Raw genomic sequence first — 13,604 nt, forward strand, 5'->3', positions numbered from 1 at the left:
GTGGGGTCAGGGGTGCCATGTTTGCTGTAAAAGACACACCCCCAAAACCTGGGCCCCAGGACGGGAGGGGGCCCTTCTGATGCAGGCCAGTCATGCTCAGAAGGAAATCCAGCAGGGGCAACAGGCACAAGGCAAAAGCAACTTAATTTAATTAGTGTGGGGCGCGTTTTAGAGAAGAGACTTATAAAGCGTTAATTTATCGTACATTGAACAAATTATCCTATTTCCTGCTTTTAAACGTGATTGTTGTTTTGCTTTAACTCCCCCCAGTTAAAGGGGAATGGTTTAGGGAAGGAGAACCATAACGACAGAGGAGGAAATAGAGACAGTTGCTGCTGCAGGGTCTGTGGCAATAAGGGAAGAGCCTGGGAAGAGAAGGGCCTCAGAGCCTGGCCTCAGCCCTGTTACCACTTTCCTGAGAAATCTTAGAATCCTCTAGAATGCAAGCTCCATGAAGGCAGGGATTTTATTTGTTCACTGCTGTGTTCCCAGCACCTAGAATAGTGTCTGGCATGAAGCAGGTGCTCAAATACTTGTTGAATGAATGAATGAATGAATGAATGCAAGATTATGGTCTGATCACTGGCCGCAGTCTTTCCCCAGGTGCTGGAGGCTCCCCAGTGGTTCATTCAGAAGCTGCTCCACAGCTGGGAAAGAAGCCACCAGGGCAAACTTCATGAAGGACAAGAAGACAGGCTCTCTCCTGAGCCATTAAGACAAGCTCCAGAGAAACATCACTCCCAAGGGTCGTATTTCCACCAAGTACCCAGTGACACCCAGACAGTGACCAACACAGCCTTTTCACTGTGATTCCACCTCTCATTTAAGGGGACTGTATATCTATAGGCAGTTACACTTTATTCTAATAACACCTACTAGTCAGTGAGCACCTATTTTGTGTCAGGCATTTTATATATATTTTCTCACTTAATCTCACAATAAGCCTGCTAGGTAGGTATTATTATCCCCATTTTACAGATAAGAAAACAAGAGGTTAGTGAATTTGCCCAAGGTCACACAGCAGCATTTGGATCAGTCATAGGCTTGTCTGACCCCAGAGACAGTGTTCTTCCCACCAACCACACATTCAGCTCCTACCTAGCTCTGTGACCTTGGATACAAGCACATGGCAAAGCTCTGACCATCTTTCTGGGCCTCAGTGTCTTTATTCTCAACTCCAAGGAGCCAAGCAATGTTATGTAGGAATGTTTTCCACAAGTGGGTCTGTGAACAGGTGACCTCATTCCTTAGTGGGCCACAACGTAATTTTGCTTTTGGAAGTTGAAATAACAGCACGCTTTTTGAGGGTGGCTCAAAATGTTTCCTCCCCACTCAGTCTGGGGACATTTGGGGCCACCCTGCTAAGTCCTGGCCCTGCTTCCTTTTCTAAAGTAAAAACAAGCCCAGTCAGTCTCCCAGGACCAGCCTTGTTCCTCCGGTTGCAGGTCTTTACAAGGGTCCCAACTTCTTTTCCATTTGTTCTGCGGAAGAGTGAGAATAAGCAGGTCCCTCCCGGGGAGCTGGACACAGGGCAGTGCTCTGACGTGGGGCCCCTGCATTCGGTGAACACTTGTCTTCAGGCAGCCTCTCTGGCACCTGCACACGTGTTTCCTTCTGCAGCCGAACTGGTGGGGGGGAGAAGATGGAGGTTGGGGGGGCAGCTTCTGAAGGGTGTAAACCCAGGAGTCCTAATTCACTTGATGCCCAACTGAGGAGATGGAGGGAATTCAGATCCTTAGATTAGAAGGAACGTTAATGATAATCACATACCTGGTCTTCAAGCTTTTACTAGCTGCTGAATCCAGTGTGTAAAACAACTAAAAGACCATCTTTCCAGTTAAATCTAGAGAAGTGGGGCTGACAGCTCTCTTCTCCCATCACCTCAACCTGCCCTGCTTACAGGGGGACTCCAGGGGTCTCCGCAGAGCACTGTTGGAAATGAAAAATAATTATAAAATAATAAAAATTAAATAATTATAAAATATAAAAATAAAAATAATTTAATCTGACCAGAAGCCCCCAATTTTTCACCCAAAGTCCACTAAGGTGAGCCATTTACCAAGCTTGACCTCCTGGCTGATGGCAACACTGGAGCTCACATTCAGGACTGAGCCACTGTATTGATAAGCCAGTGAGAGTGTCAGGAAAGGGTCAAAGGTTGTTCTGGTAGGACACTACAAACTGGATGTGACTACCTGAAAGCCAGGCATTTCACCTGAGCCACACTGAGAACAGGTCACACTGAGAGCAAGGCCAGGAGTGATGTTCCCGCTTTGCTCTACTCTGGGGCTTTTGAACCTCCAAATCCATGCTCTTATCACAACCTCTTATTCTCCCAGTGCCTCACTCTTTGACCTTTCTTGCACCTGTTATGAAACCTCATCCAGATGTCCAGGTCCTTGGTTCCCCCATTTTCTCTAAGTCTATAGCTCTCTCCCAGTTTATTTCTTGTCCTATCCACCCTAGTGCCTGGATCCATCACTCTAAGCAATCTCTAGCCAACACCCCAACCCTTCACTCTCAGGAGTACTGATCTGTATGCTCACCGATGACTCAGTGTTCTGCACCTCCAGAATTCAGTGTTCTGTCTTCTCAGTTCCTATCCTGTAACCAGGTGCTGCATGGGACTGGCTGGTGGGTGAAAATAGCAAGCCCAAGTTCCCCACATCTAAAGACAGGGACCAGTAACCAGGCACAGCTTGGTTATTCTCCAGCTTGACCTCACATTAGAGTCACTTCGAGAACTTTTAATCCATTGAGAAGCCTGAGCTCCACCGCAGACCCAGTGAAATCAGAGTCCATGGGGGTAGGGAGCCCAGCACTGGTATTTTTTAAATAAACTTTTAAATTTAATTATAATATACATCAGAAAAATTATATAAAAATCTTGGCAAATTTTCACAAAGCAAATACCCACACATTACTGCCACCTACCTTGAAGGGAAAAAGCACTGCCAGCAGCCTTAAACTTTCTGTACATTCCTTCAGTCCCACCTCCCCAGGTGAGTAAGACTCTCCCGATTTCTAACACGGTATATTTGTTCTGACTATTTTTGATATTTGTAAAAGCAGAATTGTAGAGTATGAACTCTTTGTGTCTGACTTCTTTGATTCAATATTTTATTTGTAAGACTCACCTGTTGTTTTGGGTAGTTGTTATTTATTTTCATTGCTGTATAGTACTCCATTGTCTGGCTATCGACACAATATACATAACTATTCTACTCTTGATAAACATGTGCATTGTTTGTAGTGTTTAGCTCTTACAAGTAGTGCTGCTATGAACATTCTTGTGCATGTTTCTTGGCACATGTGTGCATGCCTTTCTGCTGAGTCTATATGTAGAAGTGGAATTGCTCAGATACACGCATACATTCAGCTTCTGTGGATAATGGCAAACAGTTTTTAAAATAGTTGTACCACATTGGTGTTTTGCAAAAGCTCCTCACGTGATGCTAATTGGTGGCTGAGGTTGAGAACCCTGCCCGAGCCTTACTAAGGGTAGCCAACCATCACCCTGGAACCACTCTCTTGTCTAAAGACTGGCAAGGGGAAGGGGGTGGGGAATCAGTGGCCTCATTCCAGGAGACAGACTCCTTCTCTGCACTGTGGGGAAAGAAGGGGGCTACCTCCAACTCTAAGGCCAAGTGAGACGGGGTCTCCACAAGCATCTCTCTTAGAGATTGGGGTGTCTTCAGGCAAGGGGACAGATATCTCATTGTGAGCCTACAGACAGTGCCCACTTCCTTTCTGGCCTTACCAGACTGGCTGATACCAACAGGGATTAGAAAAGACTGTGGAGTCTAAGCCTGCAAAGAGAAACAGGCACCCTTCCCGCCCACCCCTGTATCCTGCAGCCTTCTGAGTGTGAGTCTATGCATTCCTGCTGCTCCCAATGAGCAAGCACAGAATGGGGAAAGGACAGTAGTCACGGGGCTGCCCAGCAGCTGCCCAGTGAGGGAGGCCCCCTCACAGAGAGGGAACTGGGGAGGGAGGCTACCAGCAGGGCCCTGGTCCGAGGGTATGCTCTGTACCTGGAGGGACCAACATGGGGCTGAAAATAGCAGTCACTCTTCCCAGAGAGACGACCGTATTGGTGGAGGCCACCAGCAGCTCAAAGAACCAGAGCGAGGCCAGGGATACCTCCTTACCATACCTGAGGCCAGAAACACAAAATGACCTTCACCTCCCTGGGCTCTCCTTCCTGCACCAATTCATAAACAGAGAGGCCTGGAATAGGAAGAGGAGGCTGGAAAGAACTGGCCTTGCCCCTTCCCCACATAAATCCTTCCAGGAGAGCCTGCACTGGGGGAAGGTAAACCTCTGAACCAGATGAGGGATTGATAAATGAAAGGAAGTTCAACAGAATTACTATTTTTTTAGATAAAATTCTTGTAACATAAAATTCACCATGTTAACCATTTGAAAGTGTACAATTCAATGGCTTTTAGTATCGATACATTCACTTGACTGAGATTTAATTAACTGAAAATGATGAAGTCTGTCCAAGGTGCCATTAAGAGTTAGGACGAAAAGCAGGGATTTTCCCCTCACTGATTAGAGGGGTATGAAGGAAAATTTTATGAGAATTCTGTAAACTTTAACACTGAGCATCTCCACTCCTCTATCCTACGGGCAACTCAAAACTCAGCATATGCCCCAGAGTGAATGCATATCTTACCCCTCTACTCACCCCCTGGGGTGGAGGGGAAGACACCAGTTGATGCATTCCATCAGCCAAGCCCAAGTCCTGATCATCTTCCAGATTCCTTCCCCCAGACCTCTTGTCAGTCACAAAGTCTGTACATTCAACTGCTGAAATATCTCCCTGGTTCATCCTCTCCCTTTAGCCGTCGCTGCTGCAGCCTTTGCTGCGAGCATGGCTGTCCCCCCCTGGACTGTGGCAGTAGCCGCCTCTCTGGCTGTCCTCCCTCCACGGCGCCCTCCAGATCTTCACAGGCTCTGCCCTGAGAGCTTTATACACCTGGCACCCAGGTGTCAGCATCAGGGTCACATTCACAGCAAGGCGTTGCCTGACCACCAGCTGCTTGCCAGGCGTGCGCCACCATAGTTTAATGTTTTCGTTCTACTTCTTTCATCTTTTCCACCCTGCTTATCACTATCTGAAGCAATCTTGCTGCTTTAGCTGTTTACCGGTTTATTCTCAGTCTCCACTCTTCAACCCTAGAACATAAGCACTATGAGAGCAGAGACCTCACCTGCCTTGCTCTCCACCTCATCCCCTGCATGTGGAGCTGCCCTGCCCAGTACGATAGCCACGGGCCACGTGTGTGTGTGTTGAGCTTTTGAAATGTAGCTAGTCCAAGCTTGAGATGTGCTATTAAAAGTGTAAAATGTGTACCAATTTTGAAGACTTAGAATAGGATAACCTAAAATATCTCCACATTTTTTATATTGATGGCCTGTCGAAAATACTTTGGAACTATTGGGTTAAATAAAATATGTTATTATAAAATTAGTTCCACTTGTTACTTTTTCCTGTTTTAAATATGGCTACTAGAAAACTTAAAATGACATACATGGCTTCCATTGCATTTCTACTGGACATCACCGCCCTTGACCATCACTGGCTCAATGAAAGGTAGATTCTCAGTGAACACTTGTTGAATGAAGGAAGGTAGCCAAAGTGGTCTAAGAGCAAATCTCATCTTGTAACCACCTGCTAAAAACTCTTTTTTGATTCCCCATTTTCAGCTAGGCCAAATTTCTGTTTTATGACCCGGCATAGGAGGCTGTCACAATCAGGTCCTGCATCTCCCACTGGTTTTATTACCTGCTCTTCCCCAACCGGGATATAGTGTCTCTTTGCACATGGGTCTCCCTCTATTTTGCTGCGCCTCCTTCAGTGTGTCTACCGGTAAGCTCCCAGGCAGTTTTCAAGATGCAATTCAGTGTCTTCCTTTCAGAAAATCCTTCCCTACTCTACAGGCAGCATCGCCTCATCTTCTGGCAGAGTGACCGGTCCACTGTGAGGCTCCTTATTCCTGTGCATCGGATCCATTCAGGTCCCTGTCTCCTGTGCATCCTCACCGTAGATCAGAGCTCCCCAAGGGCAAGCAGGGCCATGTCCTCGTCATCATTTATTCTGCAAACCTGGCATAATCTGCAGGGTGACTGGGTTCAGCTGCTGTGTGTGGTTCCCAATGGGGTCTGGAATTACAGTTGGATGGAGGCCAGGACTGGGGTCATCTGAAGACTCGACTGGGCTGGGCACCAAAGAAGGCTTCTTCATTCACATGCTTGGTGCCTCAAATGGAGTGGCTGAAGGAACTGAACCTGGCTAGGTGGCCCCTCCATGTGGCTAGTTTAGGAGTCCTCACAGCACGACAGTCTCAGGATAGAGAACTTCTTATGTGCAGTGGCTTTCCTCATAGCAAATGTTCCCAGAGACCAAGGGCACAACTGCAAGGCTTCCTATGACCTGCCTCAAGTCAAGCAACATCATTTCTGCTGCGTGTGATTGCCCCAAAGTGAGTCACGGGGAATTCAAGAAGAGGGGACTTCTCAAGGATGTGGATGTGGGAGGGGGAGATTCATTTAGAGGCACCTTTGAGGACCAACCACCACCAGTCTAATCTGAAACTTAAACCAGGAAAGGCAAGTGAAACTCAGATACCTTAAGTATCTCTGGGAACAGCACAGAGCAAAAATGAATAATGTAAATACATGTGTTTAAATCAAGTACTTTCAACAGGGCTTTGGGCCTCACCTGTGTATCATATTCTACACCATTCAAGTCATCAGGGTAAACCTCTAACACTTTGGGACAAATTAATATTTGTGAGTCTTTACAAAAGACAAGGCACAAGAGTTTGAGAGAGTGGCCAAAGTCATCTAGAGAAATCTATAGGAAACATTTGCTTAATGGTGGGGCAGCACTTAACAGTACAGAGTACAAGAATGTTCAACACTGTTATGTACAACAGCAAAAAAATTAGGAAAGAACCTTGATATCCGATGTAACCGGCAGCCCATTATGCAAGCATTAAACACTGTCTAACGAATTTTAATGGCAAAGTGCATAACAAACTGTTAGGTGAGAAAAGAATCCATGTGCAAAACTGTGCATAAATATTATTCCGGTTATGTTCAAATATGCAAATGCATAGAAAAAAGACTAGAAAGGTATATATCAAAATTTCAATAATTAAGCAGAATCATGGGAAATGTTTTAAATTTTTCTTCTTTGTGCTTTTTGTATTCTGCAAGTTTCATACAATGAGCACATACTATTTTTATAATCAGAAAATAAAATTAAGAGTGAGATGAAACGCCACTGAGAAGCTGGGGCTGCATCATGGCCCCAAGGTCCCCCAAAAGCCTTTTCTCCCAGGGCTTCCAGGGATCAATATAATTATGCCTGGTAATCATATCAATATAATTATCCCTGAGGCCTTATCAGATATTACCTTAGACCAACATTGTCTGGTCTCACATAAGTTTCTTAACCTCTCTAGACTTTGGTTATCTACTCTATAAAATTAAGGGTTTGGACACTAAGATTAAATCTGTAGAACTGCAGAATTTACAAGCAGTTTCCCTTGTCTTACTCGATTCTCACAATAGCCTGATGTTAGAAGCAAGCTCAGTCTTATCATTGCCATTTGACCCATAAGAAAATAGAGGCTCAGCAAGGTAAGGTCACTAGTCCAGGGTCACATAGATGATAATAAATTAGGGGTCAGGATTCGAAATCAGGTCTTCAGGCTTTATATCTGGGCCCCTAACTACGAAATCAGGGTTCCTTTCCTATATGAGCTGTAACGTCCCATCCTGTGATAAAATTCCAGCCAAACTTTCCATCTTCTGAGGCCACATGTACTAAGACTAATCTCTCCTTCATTTCCAGATCCAGGGATCGTCCAGGCCGCTCTGATGTCTCCTCTGAGTCACACACATCTCTAATTCCATCTGCTCTTCCTCAAATGGCATCGTTTGGGGGCCACGCAGCATTTCGAAATCTTAGCATTTCAGAACTGGAAAAGATCTCTAAAGGTCATCTGGCCTGAGCGGCTCCTGTCAGCCTTTTACAGACACCTTCTCATCTGAAAGCTATGTCCCTCAGCAATGCTCCCGAGGGGGTGCCCAGGGCCGGGACAGGCTGATAAATGCACCCTTTCCCCGACTGAGCCGCCCGACATCTGCCAGGTTACCTTGATTCACAGAGGGAATGTGCAGTCTGCAAGGCAGAGTGACTCAGCCTTTTAACAGGGACATGGCACACAATGGAAAGATCTGAGAGTTCCAAAGGGAAAGAAAATCAGAAAGGCCAAGGCAACTCCCACACAGACAGAGCCAGTTTAGAACAAATCCCAAGGGCCAAGAAGAAACCCAGGGTGGGGGAAAAAGAAATCTCTCTCCTGAGAGAGCTCTATTGTACGTGCTCTGGGTCAAAAGAGGCTTACTGCGTGAAAGGGCTCCGCCACCTGCTGGGACTCTCCAGAATGAGTTCTTTTTCTTCTGTCCGGGTTCAGCAAACTTCCGGCCTCCTCCGTCTAGGGCAGTGAGCCTGTGTGGCACCGGTCAGCCAGGGCGCTGGGGCTTGACAGTGTGGTGGCAGCTTGCCGAGCACTGGCACAAAGTTACTTAGTAAATACCACAGCTTTGATAATTTCTTGCTTCGTTAGTCTCTTGGGATTCTTTCCATCCGCATAAGAGAAAGAAGTTGCCCTTCCCTCTGCCCACAGACTCAGATGCTTTTATTTGGTGGACTTGATGGAAACAGATATCTATTTCTAATACCAACCCACTGAATAATATATTTTTAAACAGGTGGCAAGCACAATTTTTATAAAAGGAAAAAGTCCTCCCAACTCCCTCAACCTCAGTGAGAGCTTTGTTAATATAGACATTCAAAAAGCTTTCTTCAGGTTGAAACAGAAACTTTTTATGGCTGGAGTCTCTTTTGACCAAAATGGCTTATACATGTGAAAAACTATTCCGCATAAAAATCTTACAATCGTTTTCCCCTCCAAATAACATCCTTTTGTCTGAATAAACATTCCTTCACTATGTCCAGTTTCAGGGAGATCGCAGACTCCGAGGTCATATGCCTTTGTTTCTGGGATTCCGTGAAATCATGTCATATAAGGGAAGGGATTTCCATTAGATATCTGTATCAGAGAACCGTAAAGTCAGACCCCAGAAGTCCTTTCTCTCCACCCCACCTCATGTCAGAGTCCCTGTAAGGCTGGCAGATACCAACTGTGTGTCAGGCTGGTGCATGCTAAGAATTTGGACGGCATTCTCATTTAATTAGCACGACAGTCAAATGAAAGATGTGTAATCTCCATTTTCAAATGATGAAACCAAGAGAGGTCAAGAAATGTGTCCAAGGTCACAGAGCTAGTTCATAAGAGAGCAGGGTAGAAAGGCTCCTGAGTCCTTCTCCTTCAGACGGTCACCCAGCCGCTGCTCAAGCCCCCCACTTGTCAGAAACTCATCTCCCTAGACAACCCAGTCCAGTTTGAGGCTGTTTAGATTGTTTCTGAGATTTCTTCCTTGTTCTGAGCTGAGGTCTGTCTCCTTCTAACATCCAACCACAAGGGTGATTTTATACCTCGGGCGCAGCAGGAGCCAGACTTGTCATTGAGGATGTTACCTAGAGGACATTCTAGAAGGTGTAAAATGGTGACTGCTTACTAGGGAGTATTATTTCCAAGCTGCGGGTCAGAAGAAGTTGAGGGTGGTTTCATACCAAGCCCACACGCTGCCAAGGATATGGAACGCCGGGTTCTGAGACGCTTTTGGGGTGGTTAACACAGGAGAGGGAAGCAGACAGTAGATCACAATCCTCACACTACACTCGTTCATAGGAAGACAGTCACCTCAGGAGGGACACACATGCTCTGATTAGACATAAGCTCAGGATCCCACCTTGATTTGTCTGCAGGCCATTTCCTGGTTTTTGGATGGCGGTGACCTGGAAATACAGGACACAGAGGCCTGGTTCTTGAAAGGTCACATGGAGGCCTCGCCAAGCTCCCCAGATACTTATACACTCTGCCTGCCCAGCCCTTTGTATATCCTCTTTACCACGTCATCTCATCATGGGCTGTTTGCATTAGTCTCTCCTCTAGACTGTGACCCTGTAGGGCAAGGGTAGCGAACTATGGCTCACAGGCAAAATCTGTCCCACCACCTGTTTTTGTAAACAAAGCTTTGTTGGAATGCAGTCGCTCTCATTCATTTTTGTATTCTATGGCTGTTTTTCTCTGTAATTGCAGAGTTGAGCAGTTGTAACAGACTGTATGGACCGCAAAGCCTAAAATATTTACTATCTGTCCCTTTACAGACAAAGTTTGCTGACCTCTGTTCCAGAGAGCAAGGACAGGGTGTCCTTCATCTCTGTATCGCCAAACTTATAGCCATAGTTTCTTCATACGTAAAATAGCAATGATACCTTTGTCACGGAGATGTAGTGAAATACACAGGAGATGTCATATTTGGGGGCAACATATGTAAAACACCTAGCACAGTGCCTGGCATAGGACAGATACTCAGTAAGTATTTAGTGAATAAGTGAATGAAATGGAAGGTGAATACATCCAAAATGAAATGACGGATGTGAAAGCACTTCACAAAACATAAAATGCTCTCCAAGGGCATGGTGGGTCCTCATCATCGTTGTCAATACAGAAATGTCTGGAGCAAAGTTTGCCCTTCCCTCGGGTTTCCCAGATCCTGATTGTATGAGTAAAATCTCACAGACAGTCTTAATTTAGGCTGATTCATATTCCAGTTTTTACGTGGTTCCTCTCCATGTGTCCCTTTGACATCTCCCTCTAGGTACTGACCCTTAGCTTAGAGCTTGAGCTCCTTAAATAAGAGCTACACAATATGGACTGCTGTGGTGGTTTTGTGCTGGACCAGTCTAGCTGAGCTCAAATGACATTCCCCAGACTTCTCTTCTTTGTATGACCCTCTTTCCAGTTGGCCACAGAGAAACTGACGTGAGGTTTGGAAGGCAGAGGGAGGGAACAATCATTTCAGCTGAAGGTCCGTGCTACTGCAGCTCATGCATGTGCTTGTCACTGAACCTGTTCACTCCCATCCTTGGCGTGGAGAAGGACCCCATTCTGTAGCCTCTCCAGTTCCTGCTGAGTCCTGGGTCGGGCATGTGTGCAACTCCATGGCAGACGGCACAGGCTTCTTCCGTAGACCACCCACACTGTCAGGCTTGGATGTGATGAGAGATAGGCATGGGTCCCGGGTTGTCCTTGCTCCCTCCCACTTCAAATCCAGCTGGTCTTCCTGACTGACTAACCCTGCAGCAACTTCACAACCACCAGGAGACACAGAGGTAAGAGTCTCCCCCAGAATTCTTCACCAGTTGTCCTGGTTAGTAACTTTTCTCTTCTGGACCTTTACTTCCTCAGCTTCTCTCACAATAGTGTCAAGTCTAATCCCTATAAGAAATCCTTTACTTTGGGTCATCAAGAGTAGCTCTGTTTCTCTGATCAAACCATGAGGAAGAGAATCTCAAGGATGGGTTCTCTGAATTGGTTCTGGAATTGTCTTATGGAATGGGTTCTCTGTTTTCTGGAAAGGGTTCTCTGGTCTGATTATATTTAAAGCATTAACGATCCCGATGCCAGTGATAAAGAGGACACTGGTAGTCCACAAGGTAGTCCACAGTGATAAAGAGGACACTGCCAGTGACAAAACAGCTACTTAAATGATCACCTGTAACACCTGTAATTAAGTGTCCAGAGAAGGCAAGGCTTTGGATGACCAAGTAGTTGCTGTCATAGAACATTTTAGTGAAAACCTGGCAGAGAGAAGGATTGCTAGGTAGCTCCAAAGTGTGCTGGAGAACTTACAGGAAGAAAATTAGGATCTTAAGGGCTTTTAAGTCTCCAACTCAAGGTCTGGCTAAGGAAAGCTGGTAGCTCCTATGGCTAAGGGACCAAGATTTCTCAAAATCAAACCCAAAGTCTAATCTTGGGGTGAATAATGCAAATTGAAATCATGACCTCACAGGGTCTCTTATGTTAAAGTTAGGACATCGGCTGGGGAGAAAGGGACCCTGAGTATTGGGATAGAGACATACGGGCAGATTCATTGTTCATTTTAGGAATAGACATACACAGCAACTAGTAGACTCTCCACATTGTTTCCCTTATCCATGGAGTAAGGGTCATTAAGGTAAGAAAAGTCAAGTGGAAGCCAACAGAATCACTTCTACTTACAAGAGATTAAAGAAATACCACAATCCTGGAGGTATGGCAGAAATTAGTGCCACCATCATGGACTTGAAAGATGCAGAGATCCCACTACATCCCCATCCAACTAGCTTGTTTGGTCTGATAAATTGATCTTGGAGAATAACAATGGATTATCATAAACTTAATTGGTGTAACTCCAATTGAAACTCCTTTGCCAGGTGTGGTTTTTCTGCTGAAGAAAGTCAACACAACCTCTGGCAGCTGTTGATCTGGCAAACACTTTTTTCCTCTATTCCTCTTGATAAAGACCACCAGGAGCAGTTTGCTTTAAGCTAGCAAGGCTAGCAATACGCCTTCTTAGGCACTGTCCTGCCTAAGGGCTATATTAACTCCCCAGTCTACTGTCATAATCTAAATCCCAGGGACCTTAATATCCTCTCCATTCCATGGGAAATCATACAGGCCTACTATGCTGATTGGCCCTGGAGGGCAGGAAATGGCAGCTACTCTGAATACCTTGGTAAGAAAAATGTAAGCAGATGGAGGAGAATGAATCCCACAAAAAATCAGGAGCCAGATCTTTCGGTGAAATTTCTAAGAGTCCAGTGATGAGGACATGTTGAGATGTTCTGTCCAAAGTGAAAGAGAAATTGCAACATCTGGCCTCTCTTACCTCCAGGGAAATGGCAGAATGCCCAGTGAACCTCTGGATTTTGGAGGCAACTGTACTTCATTTGGTCATGCTGCTTCAACTCATTTATTGAGTAACTGAAAGGCTGCTAATTTTGAGTTGGATCCAGAAAATGAGAAGACTTTGCAACAGATCCAGCCTGCCACACAAGGTCCTCTGCCATCTGAATGGAACATAAGAGTCAGTAGATCCATGTGTACTAGAAGTGTCTTGTGGCAGACAGGGAGCTTTATGGAATCTTTAGCAGGTCCCCCATACATAAGTAATAGCATAAACCTTTAGGATTTGAGTGCAAACCTGTGTCATGCTCTGCAGGTAATTATTCTCCCTTTAGGGAAGTTTCTATCTTGCTATTGCTATTGGGCCTTCCGTGGGCCAGCAAATTACCATGAGACCTGAGCTGGCCGTTATGAATTGAGTTTTGTACTTGTGAGTTCCAGATTGTCCCATGTTCTCTTTCACTTCATGTCCAGTGTTTCTTCCCAACTCCTTTCCTGCTGACCTACAGTAACTTCAGGCCACCATCAAGTGCAGAGCTTTCCGTAGTCATTATCAGCGTGGCTTTGTGGTTCCTGGTGGGTGAATTTTCTCTGATCCTCCAAGTGTCCCCTTTCAGATCATCACTTTTCCAGCTTCCACAACAATTGTGGAGGTCAAATTCCTGTAACAGATTCTTTATTCTATACACTTATAGTGGTTCTGCTTTCCTCATCAAACCCAAATGA

At 45.5% G+C, this 13,604-nt stretch overlaps 1 long non-coding RNA gene across 1 annotated transcript; it reads right to left on the reverse strand.

Moving 5' to 3' along the window:
* Positions 1 to 1,516: 1,516 nt before the first annotated feature.
* LOC118894124 lies at positions 1,517 to 8,515 on the reverse strand. Its single transcript, XR_005019655.1, has 3 exons — positions 8,427 to 8,515; positions 1,771 to 1,929; positions 1,517 to 1,625 (listed from the first exon to the last, which is right to left on the reverse strand). It is a non-coding gene; the product is annotated as an uncharacterized LOC118894124 (long non-coding RNA).
* Between the last annotated feature and the right edge of the window lie 5,089 nt (positions 8,516 to 13,604).

The sequence above is a fragment of the Balaenoptera musculus genome, chromosome 4 (genome assembly GCF_009873245.2).
Source record: "Balaenoptera musculus isolate JJ_BM4_2016_0621 chromosome 4, mBalMus1.pri.v3, whole genome shotgun sequence".
Taxonomy (NCBI): Eukaryota; Metazoa; Chordata; class Mammalia; order Artiodactyla; family Balaenopteridae; genus Balaenoptera; species Balaenoptera musculus.